Source organism: Protopterus annectens, chromosome 8.part0 (assembly GCF_019279795.1).
Source record: "Protopterus annectens isolate FY-2018-M chromosome 8.part0, PAN1.0, whole genome shotgun sequence".
Lineage (NCBI taxonomy): Eukaryota > Metazoa > Chordata > Ceratodontiformes > Protopteridae > Protopterus > Protopterus annectens.
The window spans coordinates 1818849230-1818863835 of NC_056741.1; the positions used below are offsets into that span (position 1 = coordinate 1818849230).

At 38.1% G+C, this 14606-nt stretch overlaps 1 long non-coding RNA gene across 1 annotated transcript in view; it reads left to right on the forward strand.

Moving 5' to 3' along the window:
* The first annotated feature begins 8482 nt into the window (after positions 1–8482).
* Positions 8483–14606, forward strand: part of LOC122808125 — a 51002-nt gene continuing 44878 nt past the window's right edge. The window contains exon 1 of the long non-coding RNA XR_006365793.1: positions 8483–8629. This is a non-coding gene — a long non-coding RNA (uncharacterized LOC122808125). The remainder of the gene's footprint in view (positions 8630–14606) is intronic.

Below are 14606 nucleotides of genomic sequence, written 5' to 3' on the forward strand. Positions count from 1 at the left end.
GTGTGTGTGTGTGGGGGAGACTTTTATGTTCAATTATAAATTAAGTTCTGTTTTAATGAACTCCAAGGGATTAATCCCAGCCATTCTTTCGTGCACCCCAAACAATCTCAGAGTATTTCTGTGAGCTTGATTCTCTGTATTATGGAATGTTCCCATTAACTGAACAACAGCGTGTGCTTGTAAGTCTGATAAGTATTTTGCTTTAGCAAAAATTCCCACACTCAGTTCAGCTGCATTACTTTGCTGCTCTTCCAGACAATTTGATAATTGCTGTAGCTTATTATCTTGTTTGTCCACAATATCCCTTATAAGTGATTTATCCATTACTGTGTCACACATCAGTGTTGTCAAGGCATCCAAAGAAGATTTAATGGCCTTTCTATAATCTGAGATCTCCACAGGAATGATCACCATATCTGATTCTTTGTAGTTATATATGCTGCAGTACTGACCATTTTCTGGCTTAAAATCAAATTGTGATATACAAGTTTGACACCAACACTCCTTATTATATAAAGTGATTGCCATGCACATGCCTGGGTGTACCTCCATGATATATTTGTTTTAAGACACTTTTTATAGGTTCATAGGAGATTACTAGGCTAACAGCTCAAGGGCCCTTACAGGCTTAGCCAATATAATCCGATTTTACTCACTATATGGCCTCTAGATTTGTGCCTGTGCATTGAGTATCTTACAGATTGCCCCTATCCATAACGGACACAGGCACTACCCCAAGTGTGAATTTGTGATTCCCCATGTACTGATGCAAACTGCACTTGAAGAGGTCCAGGGAAGGGCTCTACTTAATGTGAATAGGAATTGTGTTCCAAAGAAGGGACATTCTCTGGGACACATATCTGTCTCACCAGCATGTTTTGTTTGAGTCACTGGCTAAGTTTAGATCCCTAGATCAGGTGACCCTCATGCTGTTTGAGGATGTGTAGCAGCTCCATCAGGGCTGGATTTGTGAGTGCCTTGTAGGTCAGGCATAGGTCACCCCTTAATAATCAGTACGAGACAGAGTACTGGGATAGTGCTTTTAGTCTATCCACAGAGTTCATGTTGTTTACACCCTGTATTTTTCTTTGTGATCAACCTCTGAGGTTGTTTCAGCTTCTGTATGTGCCTATTCAAGTACAGGCCAAATGGTGCATTGTACTTGATTATTGGTCTGATGAGGGCTAAATACATTGGGACTATAATTTCCTTTGATCTGGATACCACACCTTTACTTATAAGTTGTGCCACATAAAAGGATTTCCTTATCACTGTGGACATATGGTGGTCAAAGTTCAGGCAGATATCTATCTGTGTACCTAGAGCTCTCATCTCTGAGTCTACTCTAAGGGGTATGCTATTAATGTTGTAATTTGCAGGGGTATTTGACTTCCCAAAGGCTTCTGTGGTTCCCTTTGCTAATGCCCCATTGTAGACAATATCACTGAAAAAGGCAAGGGCTCAAATCCCTTGAGGCTTATTTTTCTTATCTTGCTACCAGTACATTGTCCAGATATGTGTGTTTCATGACACCTTTTACTGCTACTGCTTTTGCAGCTCCTCAATCTAGGAAACTGAGGATTTGCCAAGTGGACCGAAATGATGAGCCAACTCCTATGAGCGTATCATATTTTCCTGCTTTTAACGACATTCACATTATAGCATAGGGCCACTGATCACTCTTTAATGTTGTCAGGACTGGTGCATGTCAACACATCATGTTACTTTACAGTATCCCACCTCTCCTGTCTAAAGTTCACATTGTTATTCATTCATTTATTGTGATACCACCTTCTCCATTGTGTTTTGCAGTCCTTCTTTGGTGGGAAGATCCCTTTGTACTCCTCTGTCCATCTCTGTGGTTTCTGCTGCTATAGTGAAACTTCTACTTTACCCTTAACCATCCCCAGAATTTACCATTTCATGGAGCATTTCCCTGCATATACATTGCTGTACATTACACTGGCACTATCCACTGTGCACATGGACTCACGCTGACTACCAGAGATGCTTGCGCACATTCACTGTTTACCTTCTCAGCTTGTACTTTAATCCATTTGTGAGGTAATCTAACACAATCTGGCCATGCGTCTGCACTGTGACCATGACGAGGGACTACTCACCACAATGGCCTGTCTTCTTCTTCTTCTTTCAGCTGCTCCTGTTAGGGGACGCCACAGCAGATCAACTGTTTCCATTTCTTCCTGTTCTCTGCATCTTGCTCTGTCACACCAACCATCTGCATGTCCTCTCTCACCACATCCATAAACCTTATCTTAGGCCTCCTTCTTTTCCTGTTACCTGGCAGCTTCATTCTTAGCATCTTTTTCCCAATATACTCTGCATCCCTCCTAAGCACATGTCCAAACCAACATAATCTTGCCTCTCTGGCTTTGTCTCCAAACCTTCCAACCTTGGCTGAGCCTCAAATATACTTATTCCTAATCCTGTCCATCCTCGTTACACCCATTGCAAATCTTAACATCTTCAACTCTGCCACGTCAAGCTCTGACTCCTGCCTTTTTGTCAGTGCCACTGTCTCCAACCCATATAACATAGCTGGTCTCACTACCCTCTTGTAGACCTTCCCTTTCACTCTTCCTGGTACTCGTCTGTCAGAAATCACTCCTGACACTCTTCTCCACCCACTCCATCCTGCCTCTAATCTTTTCTTCATCTCTCTTCCACACTCACTATTACACTGAACTGTTGATCCCAAGTACTTAAACTCATCCACCTTCACCACCTCTACTCCTTGCATCCTCACCATTCCTCTATCCTCCCTCTCATTCACACACATATATTCTGTCTTAGTCCTGCTGACCTTCATTCCTCTTCTTTCTAGAGCATATCTCCATCTCTCCAGGGTCACCTCCACCTGTTCCCTACTCTCACTACAGATCACAATGTCATCTGCAAACATCATAGTCCACGGGGACTCCTGTCTGATCTCGTCTGTCAACCTGTCCATCACCATTGTAAATAAGAAAGGGCTCAGAGCTGATCCTTGATGTTATCCTACGTCCACCTTAAACGCATCCATCACTCCCACCACAGACCTCACTGCTGTCACACTACCCTCATACATATCCTGTACCACTCTTACATACTTCTCTGACACTCCTGACTTCCTCATACAATACCACAACTCCTCTCTAGCCTCCCTGTCATATGCTTTTTCTAAATCCACAAAGACACAATGCAACTCCTTCTGGCCTTCTCCGTACTTCTCCATCAACACTCTCAGAGCAAACATCACATCTGTAGTGCTTTTTCCTGGCATGAAACCATACTGCTGATTACTAATCATCAACTCCCTTCTTAACCTAGCTTCCACTACTCTTTCCCATAACTTCATGCTGTGACTGATCAGTTTAATCCCTCTGTAGTTACTACAGCTTTGCACATCACCCTTATTCTTAAAAATCGGTACCAAAAAACTTCTTTTCCATTCCTCAGGTGTCCTCTCACTTTCCAAGATTTCATTAAATAATCTAGTTAAAAACTCCACTGCCATTTCACCTAAGCACCTCCATGCTTCCACAGGTACGTCATCTGGACCAACAGCCTTTCCGTTCTTAATCCTCTTCATAGCTATCCTTACTTCTTCCTTGCTAATCCACTGCACTTCATGACTCACTGTCTGCACATGATCCAGCCTTCTCTCCCTCTCATTCTCTTCATTCATCAACCCCTCAAAGTACTCTTTCCATCTGCTCAACACACTCTCCTTGCTTGTGAGTACGTTTCCCTCATTATCCTTTATCACCCTTACCTGCTGCACATCTTTACTAGCTCAGTCCCTTTGTCTAGCCAATAGGTACAAGTCCTTTTCTCCCTCCTTAGTGTCCAACCATTTATACAACTCTTCATACATCTTATCCTTAGCCTTTGCCACCTCTCTCTTTGCCATGCACCTCATCTCCTTATACTCTTGTCTACTTTCTTCATCTCTCTGACAATCCCACTTCTTCTTCGCCAACCTCTTTCTCTGTATACTCTCCTGTACTTCTTCATTCCACCACCAGGTCTCCTTGTCCTCCTTCCTCTTTCCAGCTGTCACACCAAGCACCTTTCTAGCCATCTCTCTTACTAGCTCTGCTGTAGTTACCCAGCAATTTGGTAACTCTTCACTGTCAACCAGTGCCTGTCTTAACTCTTCCCTGAACATCACCTCACAATTACCATTTTTCAGTTTCCACCATTTGATCCTTGGTGCTGCCCTCACACTCATCCTCCTCTTCTTGATCACCAATGTCATCCTACAAACCACCATCCTATGCTGCTGAACTACACTTTCCCCTGCCACCACTTTACAGTCTTCAGTCTCCTTCAGACTGGCCCTTCTACATAAGATATAATCCACCTGTGTGCATCTTCCTCCACTCTTGTATGTCACCCTATGCTCCTCCCGCTTGTTAAAAATATGTATTCATCACAGCCATGTCCATCCTTTTCACAAAATCCACTACCATCTGACCTTCTGCATTCCTTTAACACCATACCTACCCTTCACTTCCTCATCCCTTCTGTTCCCTTCACCAACATGCCCATTGAAATCTGCTTCAATCACCACTCTCTCACCCTTGGGTACAGCCATCACCACTTCATCCAACTCACTCAAAAATTTTTCTTTCTCATCCATCGCACACCCAACTTGCGAAGCATATGCACTAACAACATTCATCATTACACCATCAATTTCCAGCTTCATAAACATCACTCTATCTGACACTCTTTTCACTTCCAAAACACTCCTGGCATACTGTTCTTGCAGGATAATGCCTGCGCCATTTCTCCTCCCATCCACACCATGATAAAACAATTTGAAACTGCCTCTGATACACCTAGCCTTGCTCCCCTTCCATCTGGTCTCTTACACACACAATATACCAACCTTCCTTTGGTCCATCATATCAGCTAGCTCTCTCCCTATACCAGTCATACTGCCAACATTCAAAGTTCCGACTCTCACTATAACAGTCCTAGCCTTTGCCTGCCTTCGGGCATGCCTTCCCCCTCTTCTCCTCCTTCGGCCAACAGTAGCTCAATTTCCACCAGCACTTTGTTGGCCAACAGTGCTGGTGGCGGTCGTTGTTAACCCAGGCCTCAACCGATCCGGTATGTATTTCTGTACTGTTGTCTGCATGTATGATTTGGCAAAATTTTATGCCAGATGCCCTTCCTGACGCAACCCTCCCCATTTATCTGGGCTTGGGACTGGCACAAAGAAATGCACTGGCTTGTGCATCCCCAGCGGCTGGGTCTCAATGGCCTGGTAACATACATATATTAGTAATAAGCACTGAGACTTGTCGTGCATGCCATGAAAATAGTGCTGGCTTGCCCATGATCACAAACATGGTGTTTCTGACTCCCCTGGTTTATATACATCAAGTGCTATGATTATGTTGCCAAAGATGAAAGAAAAGAAAAAAAAAAAAGAACAAGACTCATATGTAACAATTTTGCTGTAATGAACATGTTATAATAAAGTTGTTATGCATGAACATTACTGTTACAAAAAGAAAATAAACAATGCATTTTGACAGAGATGTCATTTCATGGAAAACAACATGCCAAGTCACTTAATAGTTTTAAAACCTATACAGTACATATTGTGGAACACACACAGCCTATAAAACCAAGCTGACCTTCAAATTAAGTTGTTGTTGTGTCTTTCGGCTTTTCCCAGTTAGGGGTCACCACAGCAGAACTCCGGTCCGCTAATGATTGGCAGTAGATTTTTACGTGCTGGCTTGCCGGGCCTAACGCACAACCTTCAATGAAGGAACGCCCATTCACGCATGTTGCCACACAGAAGACACTCTAACTGAGAATCGAACGGGCAACGTCTAACTGTGAGGCGACAACGCTACCGCAGCACCACCACCGCGGGTACTAATAGTTCTAAAAGACTTTACACAGCTAGCTTTGCAACAAAAATGGCACCAACATCCAAAACAGCATTATACCGAGTCCAAATGGTGAAAAACTGCACAAATAAAGTCCAGCAAGTTTTAAAAAACAACCATGAAAGCTGGGTAAGTAACTGCACACACCACAGCTGCTTTAAGGCACTTTTTGCTCTTCAGGAGACACAAAATAGAAAACCCCAAACCAAATCAAAAACAAGCATGTTTACAGAAAAAATTCACAGAGCAAAGCAGTTGCTGTTACAAACAGTAGGGAAAAGTGAAGATGACTTCTAATTTGCTCACAGCATAGGTTCATAGATTCATAGGTGTGTACTAGGCTAATATCCCTGGAGCCTTTACAAGCCTAGAAATATTTAAAGAAAAGAGCAACAGAAATGCAGATAGGTGCAAGTCAATAGTAATGTAATAAAACAAGACAAATGTGGTTTTATATAATACTCTTCCCTGACTACTTTGTGGAAAACTGCTATTTTATGGGTAACATAATGTTTGAGGCATACTATTTATATAAGATACCCATTGCAAATCTGATTTTGCTGTGAAAAGCTAACCACATGAAAAATAATTTAAAAAGTTTCAACGTTCGTCTTCTTGTTGCCATAAAGACCGAGTGAAACATCTGCTTATACTGCAGCATTCAGTAGTTGACTCTGTGGTCTTATAAGATCTTATCCTTTACATTTGATAACAAACCGCATAGTAGCAGATTTCATTTTATTGTATGCCTTTCATTTAGTTTTGTATTTTAGAACATATAGGCAAGGATATGCCTACTTGCATGCATCTTTTCATTCGGTGTTATTACAGCATGTTGTGTAAAGGATGAAGTCTGTGATGCTTTGTTAGTCCAATATTAGACATCAAGGCTGTGTACACTGCCCATTGAGAAATTATATGCACCACAATATTTTATAATGTCCATGCAATGTTCCAAGGTAGCAAATAACAACAGGCTGCATGTCATTGGAGTAGCACAAAACATAGGCACAATGCAGGACAAGCCATTATTAGACCATGAGATACCTATCAGGCATGTTCACATACACTGTTATACCATCTTTTACTTTTTGTTAAAACAATGTTTTGAAATTAAAGTGATTACCACTTTCAGCAAGTTGTAATGGTTATCAACATCAGCTACAAATATCCATTAATCATCACTATGTTACTTGTGGTGATTTATTCAGTACTGCTACAAATGTTATTACTGGCCTTAGACATGCTGCTAGATGTTGTATGTCAGTTACTTAGCCTAATTTATTTATTTAATATTTAGTGATAAAATTATGAATTAGAAATGATATCTGAATATATTAAGTAAAATACAGTTTTGCACCATTTCATACATTATGTTCACTTAAGGATTTTCAGAAACTTTGCCTAAAAAAAATCATACATAAATAAAAGGCATAAATAACACCCCTACTGCAGAACATGCATCAAAGTCCTTTAGACCTGTCAAGTGCATTTTGAGTCACATGACAGCCGGACTAAATAATATTGCATCAAATGGAAGTCTGTTTGACCCATTCTGAGGCAGATAGAAACTGTATCCTGCAAAACCTGTGGGATGAACGTTAAAATCCTATCTGGATTTTTCATTATAACACAAAAGCAGTTAATATCCATGAAAAACATTACTTTCTTTAAGTGGGACTTTAAGCTGCTTCAGTTGAGTACGAAAGATGTGGTAGATGTTGAAGCCAGCACACTTTTGTTTTTGTCTGTTGCATAAAAATACCCCACCACCACCGCCACCACCACCAATATCAGCTCTATGTGTCATACTTGCTCTGGTCTAATACACAAAAGATTATGTCTATGTCGCCTGGTGTACTAAAACACATGCCGACCCTTTAAGAAGAATATTCTCCTAGCATTTGTATTACTTCAGTCCATGTATTTACTCAACCCATTTGATCTGCAAGGAGCATTGTCCACGCTAGGGATATAAAGTTGCATTGGACTCAACATATGCATTGCTTTGATGCAGATTGAAATAAACCATTTAAATGAGGTTAAATGATACAAAACACGTAGGCACAGGTGTATTCTGCATTACACATGTACATTGCTTTTGCAAGAGGTCCCATGACTATCTAAAACAAATCACAAACAACAAGAACCTAAACAGATAGCTGTAATGGCTGTGCAGATAGCTGTAATGGCTGTGTGAAGAAAAAGGGAAACAGATTTTCAATTTCAGCCCACCAGAATGCATAGTGTTTTACTTATGTAATGTGTATCCGATAATAAAGATACAAGATGTAAATGTAATTGACTTTGTGTTAACAGCCTCTGAAAATGACAGACTAAGAATTTAGCTTTCTTTCTGGGAAACTGTCCAGATAGTGCTATTCCTTAGTACCAGCTGTTGTGTTGTACTGGGCCATGAATTCCAGGACATGACGTGCTTGCTGTTTTGACAAGGGTCAGGTTCCACAAGATGAACTGCTCTGTGCCAGAGCTTAGCTACTGCAAATCAGTTCATGGGGGTTTTCGTCGGAACCTGTCAGAGCAGGTCTTTTTAGCATCAGGTGTCAGCGGCCATTGCTGGGATGAAAGCAGTAATTATTCACAGGATTCACTGTACTGCCACTGCAAATTGCATGCTGAGGGAAATCCCATCTTAGTAAGAAAAAATGAGCATTTCTTGGCTTAGCCACAAGAGTTCTGCGATATCTATATAGGTATACTAAAAAATACTTTGCCATGCTTGGCTGAATATCTAGGATAACAAGAAGCTGAAACAATTTGCATTCTATTTTCTGCATTTTGCAGGTTGCCATTTGTTTCAATGCTATGATGTTTGAAAAAAGTTTAAATAATGTTAATATAGTTTAGTGTAAATATTCTTATGTTTTCTTTGTCTACAGCAAGGCAATATTTCGGAAGCAGAATTGTCTTTTATGGTGTGGTATTGCTTGTGTATGTGTGTGCAAACAGGCATGTTTGCGTGTGTGTGTGGATGTTTGTATGTCTGCATGTGAGAGGCAGTTTATTCCTATAGCTGTGCATACTTTTTTGTTACATACATTTCTAAAAATCTTGTTTGGGAAGATTATATTTTAGTTCATATTGATGAACATGAGTTATTTTATAAGCATTTGTCATTATCTAATTCTTTTGCTGTAATACTTCTGCAACAAAAAAAGTTTTACTTCTTTTGTGATGTTTAGGTTTATCCATATTGTTTACAACTTCTGCAAATCAAAGGATGCATGAGTTAATGTGAGGAGCATTTGTCCAATCCTGAGTATGCTATCCTCTGGGGACACTAATAAAACATGTGTTTCAGATAGAATCCTTAAAAATTACTGTTTTCTTACATAGCAGTTTAAGAGTATATTGCAAAGGATGTCGCTGACTTAGTTATTGCTGAATAGCTGAATATTTTGAAGGCCATTTTGTTGCAGCTGAAGGCTGAATTATCACAAATTCAACATCTTTATGTAGGGGCAGAATAGTGCCAATATCAGTAACTGCACGTTCCCAAATCATGATATGTTAAGTCCTTTCAAGATGAGCTGCTCATTTATATCTGACAAAACTGTCTGATGTAGCTGGTCTGAAATTACTACAATTCATACCTCTCACCTCTACATATTTTCACAGAATGTCCAGATGTTTGGCTCAAATTTTTGGCCTGTTCCTCATAAAATTTGTGGTTTTCTGGGAAATCACTGGGATGATCTGAGGATTGGAGTCACAAATAATGACAAACATTTCAGTTTCAGACTTCAAATCCTTCAGAAAATGTATGTTAAAAAAGGCCCTGTTACTCTAGCAACTTTCTAAGTTTATGAGCAATATTTAAAATATGTCCCTATTTTTGGGCCTTTGTCCCCCCATTTTGTTGGGCTTTCCAGATTTTTTACAGTAAGAGGTTGAGAGGTATGAACTATGTACTTAGGTAAAGTACAGAAATAACAAAATGTCAGGTATGAGGAGTCCCAGGCACCCCAGTCATGGTAGCTATTGAAACTTAGTTTAATTAAATATCCTAGATTTCTTTCATACAAGCCCAAAATATTTATGACATATATTGGAGCACTCTTCAAATAAAATAGCTAAAACTGAATGAAAAATCATTAAGCTGAAAGGATTATGCAGGACTGTACAAAAACTTAACTAGTGTAGATGAAGAACTGCTTCCTATGGAAACACGTGGTAATAGAAATAACATCTTAAGCAGAGGTGAACAGAAAAATTCAAGCAACCTCAAGTAATAAATACTGGTCAATATACCTTAGTCACCATACTGGAAGAGCAACTCTGAGGAAAATTCATGGTTACAGGATGAGTACATAAAAAGCCAAGAATAAATATGGCTAAAAAATGTGCTTAAAATGCTATATAACTATGTGTCAGCTATTATGAAAGTAGCAAAATATAAAAAAAAAAGACTATTTGGAAAAGTCAAAAGCTGTGAATGTTACAGGACATTTTGTTGCCTTACAAATTAGAGACAAAAACTGGCATCTTTTTGATCTGTTTTCATCCAGAATAGCATACGATTCAAAATGAGTTTTCCAGTCAAACTGCAGTTTATATTACAGAACAAATATCAAGCCTAGTTTCCAAATGAAACCCAAACTATCTTAAAGTAATTTGCTGCTATTCTTACATTGATTGTTGTTTTACTGCTGTAATACCTTTCTGTAATTTCATAATAATTGTTTAATGATCCATGATTATTTTCCCTTTTTACATCATTTTTCATTGTATGATGCCCTGCCTCCATATAATTCTCTGTGGAATAGGTTCATAGGTTCATGTCAGTACAAGGCTGGCCAATTTCTTTTTAATGTTTGAATTAACCCATCTTGTTTGGTGTTAGACTGGCTTTTCCCATCCTATCATCGATAATTATGTATTACCCCTAGTGAGAGTAACAGGGATCATACCACAGATAATTTGAGGGCACGCATGCATGGGATAAATCATGTAGGAGATGCCTCTGTCCATTAATAGTATAGAACCAGTCCTGGGGTAAATTTTCTATTACTCATCCATAGATCCAAGTTGAGCTTTAATATAGACTGGAATGAGTTTTAGTTTACATGAATGGTTAGCCTGCTCCAGAGCAGTGGTATCCTTTGCAAGATATATCAGTCCAGGTCTGGTTATTATGTTGATAATGCAGAAGAATTTTAGATTCCTGGATTGAGTATTTGTGATGCCATTTGACTTGCTGATGTACAGTAGGTCTGTCTGTGTTGGGTTGGAGGATGCTTTACATGCCAGGCATAGCTCATGTCTTAGCAGTCTGTAGGACACCAAGTATAATGACAGGGCTTTGAGTCAGTGCATGTTGATCATATTCTTTAGGTCTTATATCCTTTTGGCAAGGTATCAACATGGGTGTTCCAGAGAGGAATGCCCTCTGAACTTTGACGTTAAGTATGGGTTTCCTCTATGGCTCTCAGCTCAGTGCATAAAATCATTGTGGGAACTGGGGTGCTTTTTTTCCCCTCTAATGATGTCCAAGTTGTTAGTTTAACTTTTAATGCTGGAGCTCCATAAACTTACAAGGATGTCATTTATTTTAGTTAAGCAGGAAGTTCAGATGACAGCGATAGTGATGCTGATGAGGCTTGTATGGCTTCCTCCATACTGTAATGACAGGCATTTGGGAAATCATGAATAGGATGGGTTTGGACAGGATATAATGAATTTCTTTTACTGCTGATTCCTATAAGTGAAACATATATATTTTTTTTAACTGGTGACTGAATTATTGTCATTTTGTGGATGTACTTACTGTTATCAGTGCTGGTTCACAGTGGTCCACTATTTTTGTTAATGCTTTGAGTGGAAGCTGTATGCACATAGGGACATCATTTAGTGAATGCTATGGATCTGTTTGAAAATTAGATATGAATATGAAATTAGGAATGAGCACTGTAATGACTTTTTGAATATATCTAGTTTAAACAGTTTATATAAAACCACTCAGAAAGTTACTGTTGGTCATGGGTGAGTTTAACCAAAGTAGTAGCATTTTATTAAAAGGTACCCAGTGCATTTTACAATGTTTCCATGTGTAGGAAAGGTGTGGATTTCATTCACTTTAAACACAGGCATATAAATCATATAAAATGTGCTCTGCATATGAAGTGTGATTTGCAATCTGGTAAATGAAATATTTATGATAAAAGACTTAGTTCTGTATAAATCGAGAGTAAAATACATACTCTCAATATGTATTTTACTCTCAATATGTATTTTACTCTGTATAAATCGAGAGTAAAATACATATTGAGAGTATGGAAATGTGAAGAAAATCCTCCTTGATTAATGCAGAAACACAGGTTCATAGCTAGTAAATGGGATGGCATTCTAGATTTGATTATTTATCTGTTCTCATTAGGTCTATATCATATGAATGAATGTTAAGAATGTTGAAGGAGCGTAAATGCCAGACCTCAAAGTGCTTCTTGTGGAATCGTAGTAGAGTAAAGGTTGGAATATTTGCCCTTTCCTCACTGTAGTGCGATCCTGGAGTGGAATATATATTTAGTGGGGGTGTTGGGGGTGCAGCCCCCACAATAAAGAGTTTGAGGTCTGGCATTTTATTTTTTTTCTTTCTTTTTCATTTTTCTTAACTTATTCATATGATATATCTCTTATAGACCATACTTCATTAGACCCCTTTTTAGTTACCTAATTTTACCTAAGAAGGGCAGTATATATTGGTTGGTAATAGTTATATTTTAAAGAATGCATTCACTAATAACTTTTGTGTGAAAAAAACCTTTGTTTGGTAGGGATCTGAGAGATCATCCTGAGCCTGCTCAGCATTGCACATAATAGAAAAATAGAGATTCAATGCCCCATTTATATATATGCAAAAAAAGGGCAAAAGAAAAAAAAAGTTTTTTTTCTCGGATGAAGGTATGTGCAGAAATACCTTTTGTTACGTGGTGTTTTGGATTTGCTCAGCTTTGGAGGGTGTTAATAGTAGGCGCAGAGTATATTACACCCCAGATTTCTTTGGTTTTTAAACTAGTGTGTACATACAGAAGAAGCCATAAAACCCATTTCACTGTTTGTGTTTTTACCGGCTTCTATTCTTATCTTAACATATGTAGTTATATACTAATTCAGTACCACTGTGTGCCATCAAATACCATAACATTCGTATGTAAAGAAAGCTATTTTTTTTTCAAAAATAAGTCAGAAATGGGAAATTATTGAAGTAAAACACAAAACAAACTGTATCAAACAACAAAATAAAAATAAAAGAAAGTAATATAAAAGAAAGAAAATAGAAATATATGCTGTCTTAAAAAAAATAAAGGCAGCTCTGACATGTCAACTACTGGTCTTAAGCTGAAACAATACATAAAATCACAAACAATAGAAATATAGAATAATACCAGTGCATCTAAGTCATTAAGCAAGAATCCGAAGGTATTATCAACAATCCTGCAGATGATACAGAGGCATTAAGAAAGAGAAATATTGCATTATTTGCATAAATGTATATGCAATAAAAAAAATAAAATCAACACTTAGATAAATGGACACAAAGAAAAAAGGATTTAGAACATTGTCTTTATTAAAAATACTTCTTTAGAATAAAATAATTTGAAAACTAGATTCACATTTAAAAACCCACAAACATGTCACATGCCAACCAACTTTGTCATTTAAAGTGACGACTCCCAAGTTCTGTATTCAGGCACATAAAAAATACTTTCAAGCTCTGGCTTTAAGCAAACTTTTCATATTAAAGCAACCATTAAATCCGGGTTTATTGTCAATGTTTAGCACTATCAACTAATATTTTTTATATTGTCGATGACACTGCCTCTTCCATCTTTACTGACCCTATGAAAATATAAAAGGAAACTTTTTAAAAATGACTATAAAGGTCAGTATTATCTAAACAAAGCTTTGACATTAGATTTGTTCTAAACAGCAGATTGGTGTTCATAGATTCCTTTCGCAAGCTTATGTATAGTTATCCATTATCAAAAATAACATACCTTCAATTAAAATGCTTTCTAGCACCAAAACATCTACTCAAGTGTTGAAAATCAATTCAAGGGTCTTTCCATATACGTTTACACATTTTGCAAAAAACACAGGGATAGATGCCCAATACATTGTTCTACTGTGTCATCTTTTGGTTATAATTGCTACTTTGCTCTAATAATCATTTTATATTCCAGCTTCTTTACTAAGGAACAATGTGTTAGCTCTATGATGCTTGCTTAGGATTAGGTTGCCTCAAATAAACTTTCAATTAGTAGAAATTATGTCTTTGGTGCCCTTTGCATCTACACTACACATAACAGAACACATCCTTGTCATATTTTTCATCTATAGTCTCTGTCTCTTCAACATTGCTACCACTTTATCTGTCCAGGTGTAAAACTGGTCTATATTATGAGCTTCTGACAGCCTTCACATATTTAAAAGTAGGAGATATCAAAATTTCACTCTAACTTCTAGCCAATAATGCATTTCTTATCTCAGGCAGCTTAGTATAGAACACGCAATCATCTATGATCGATCCAAACATTCTTCATGATTGCCCTTTTACAATGCCCTTCTTAACATGGAATGGTTGCACATTACTTTACTAAACATATGTGTTTGCAAAAGTGGGTTTCCTGTAAATTTGTGAATGCATAATTCTACTACTTTAATGACCAA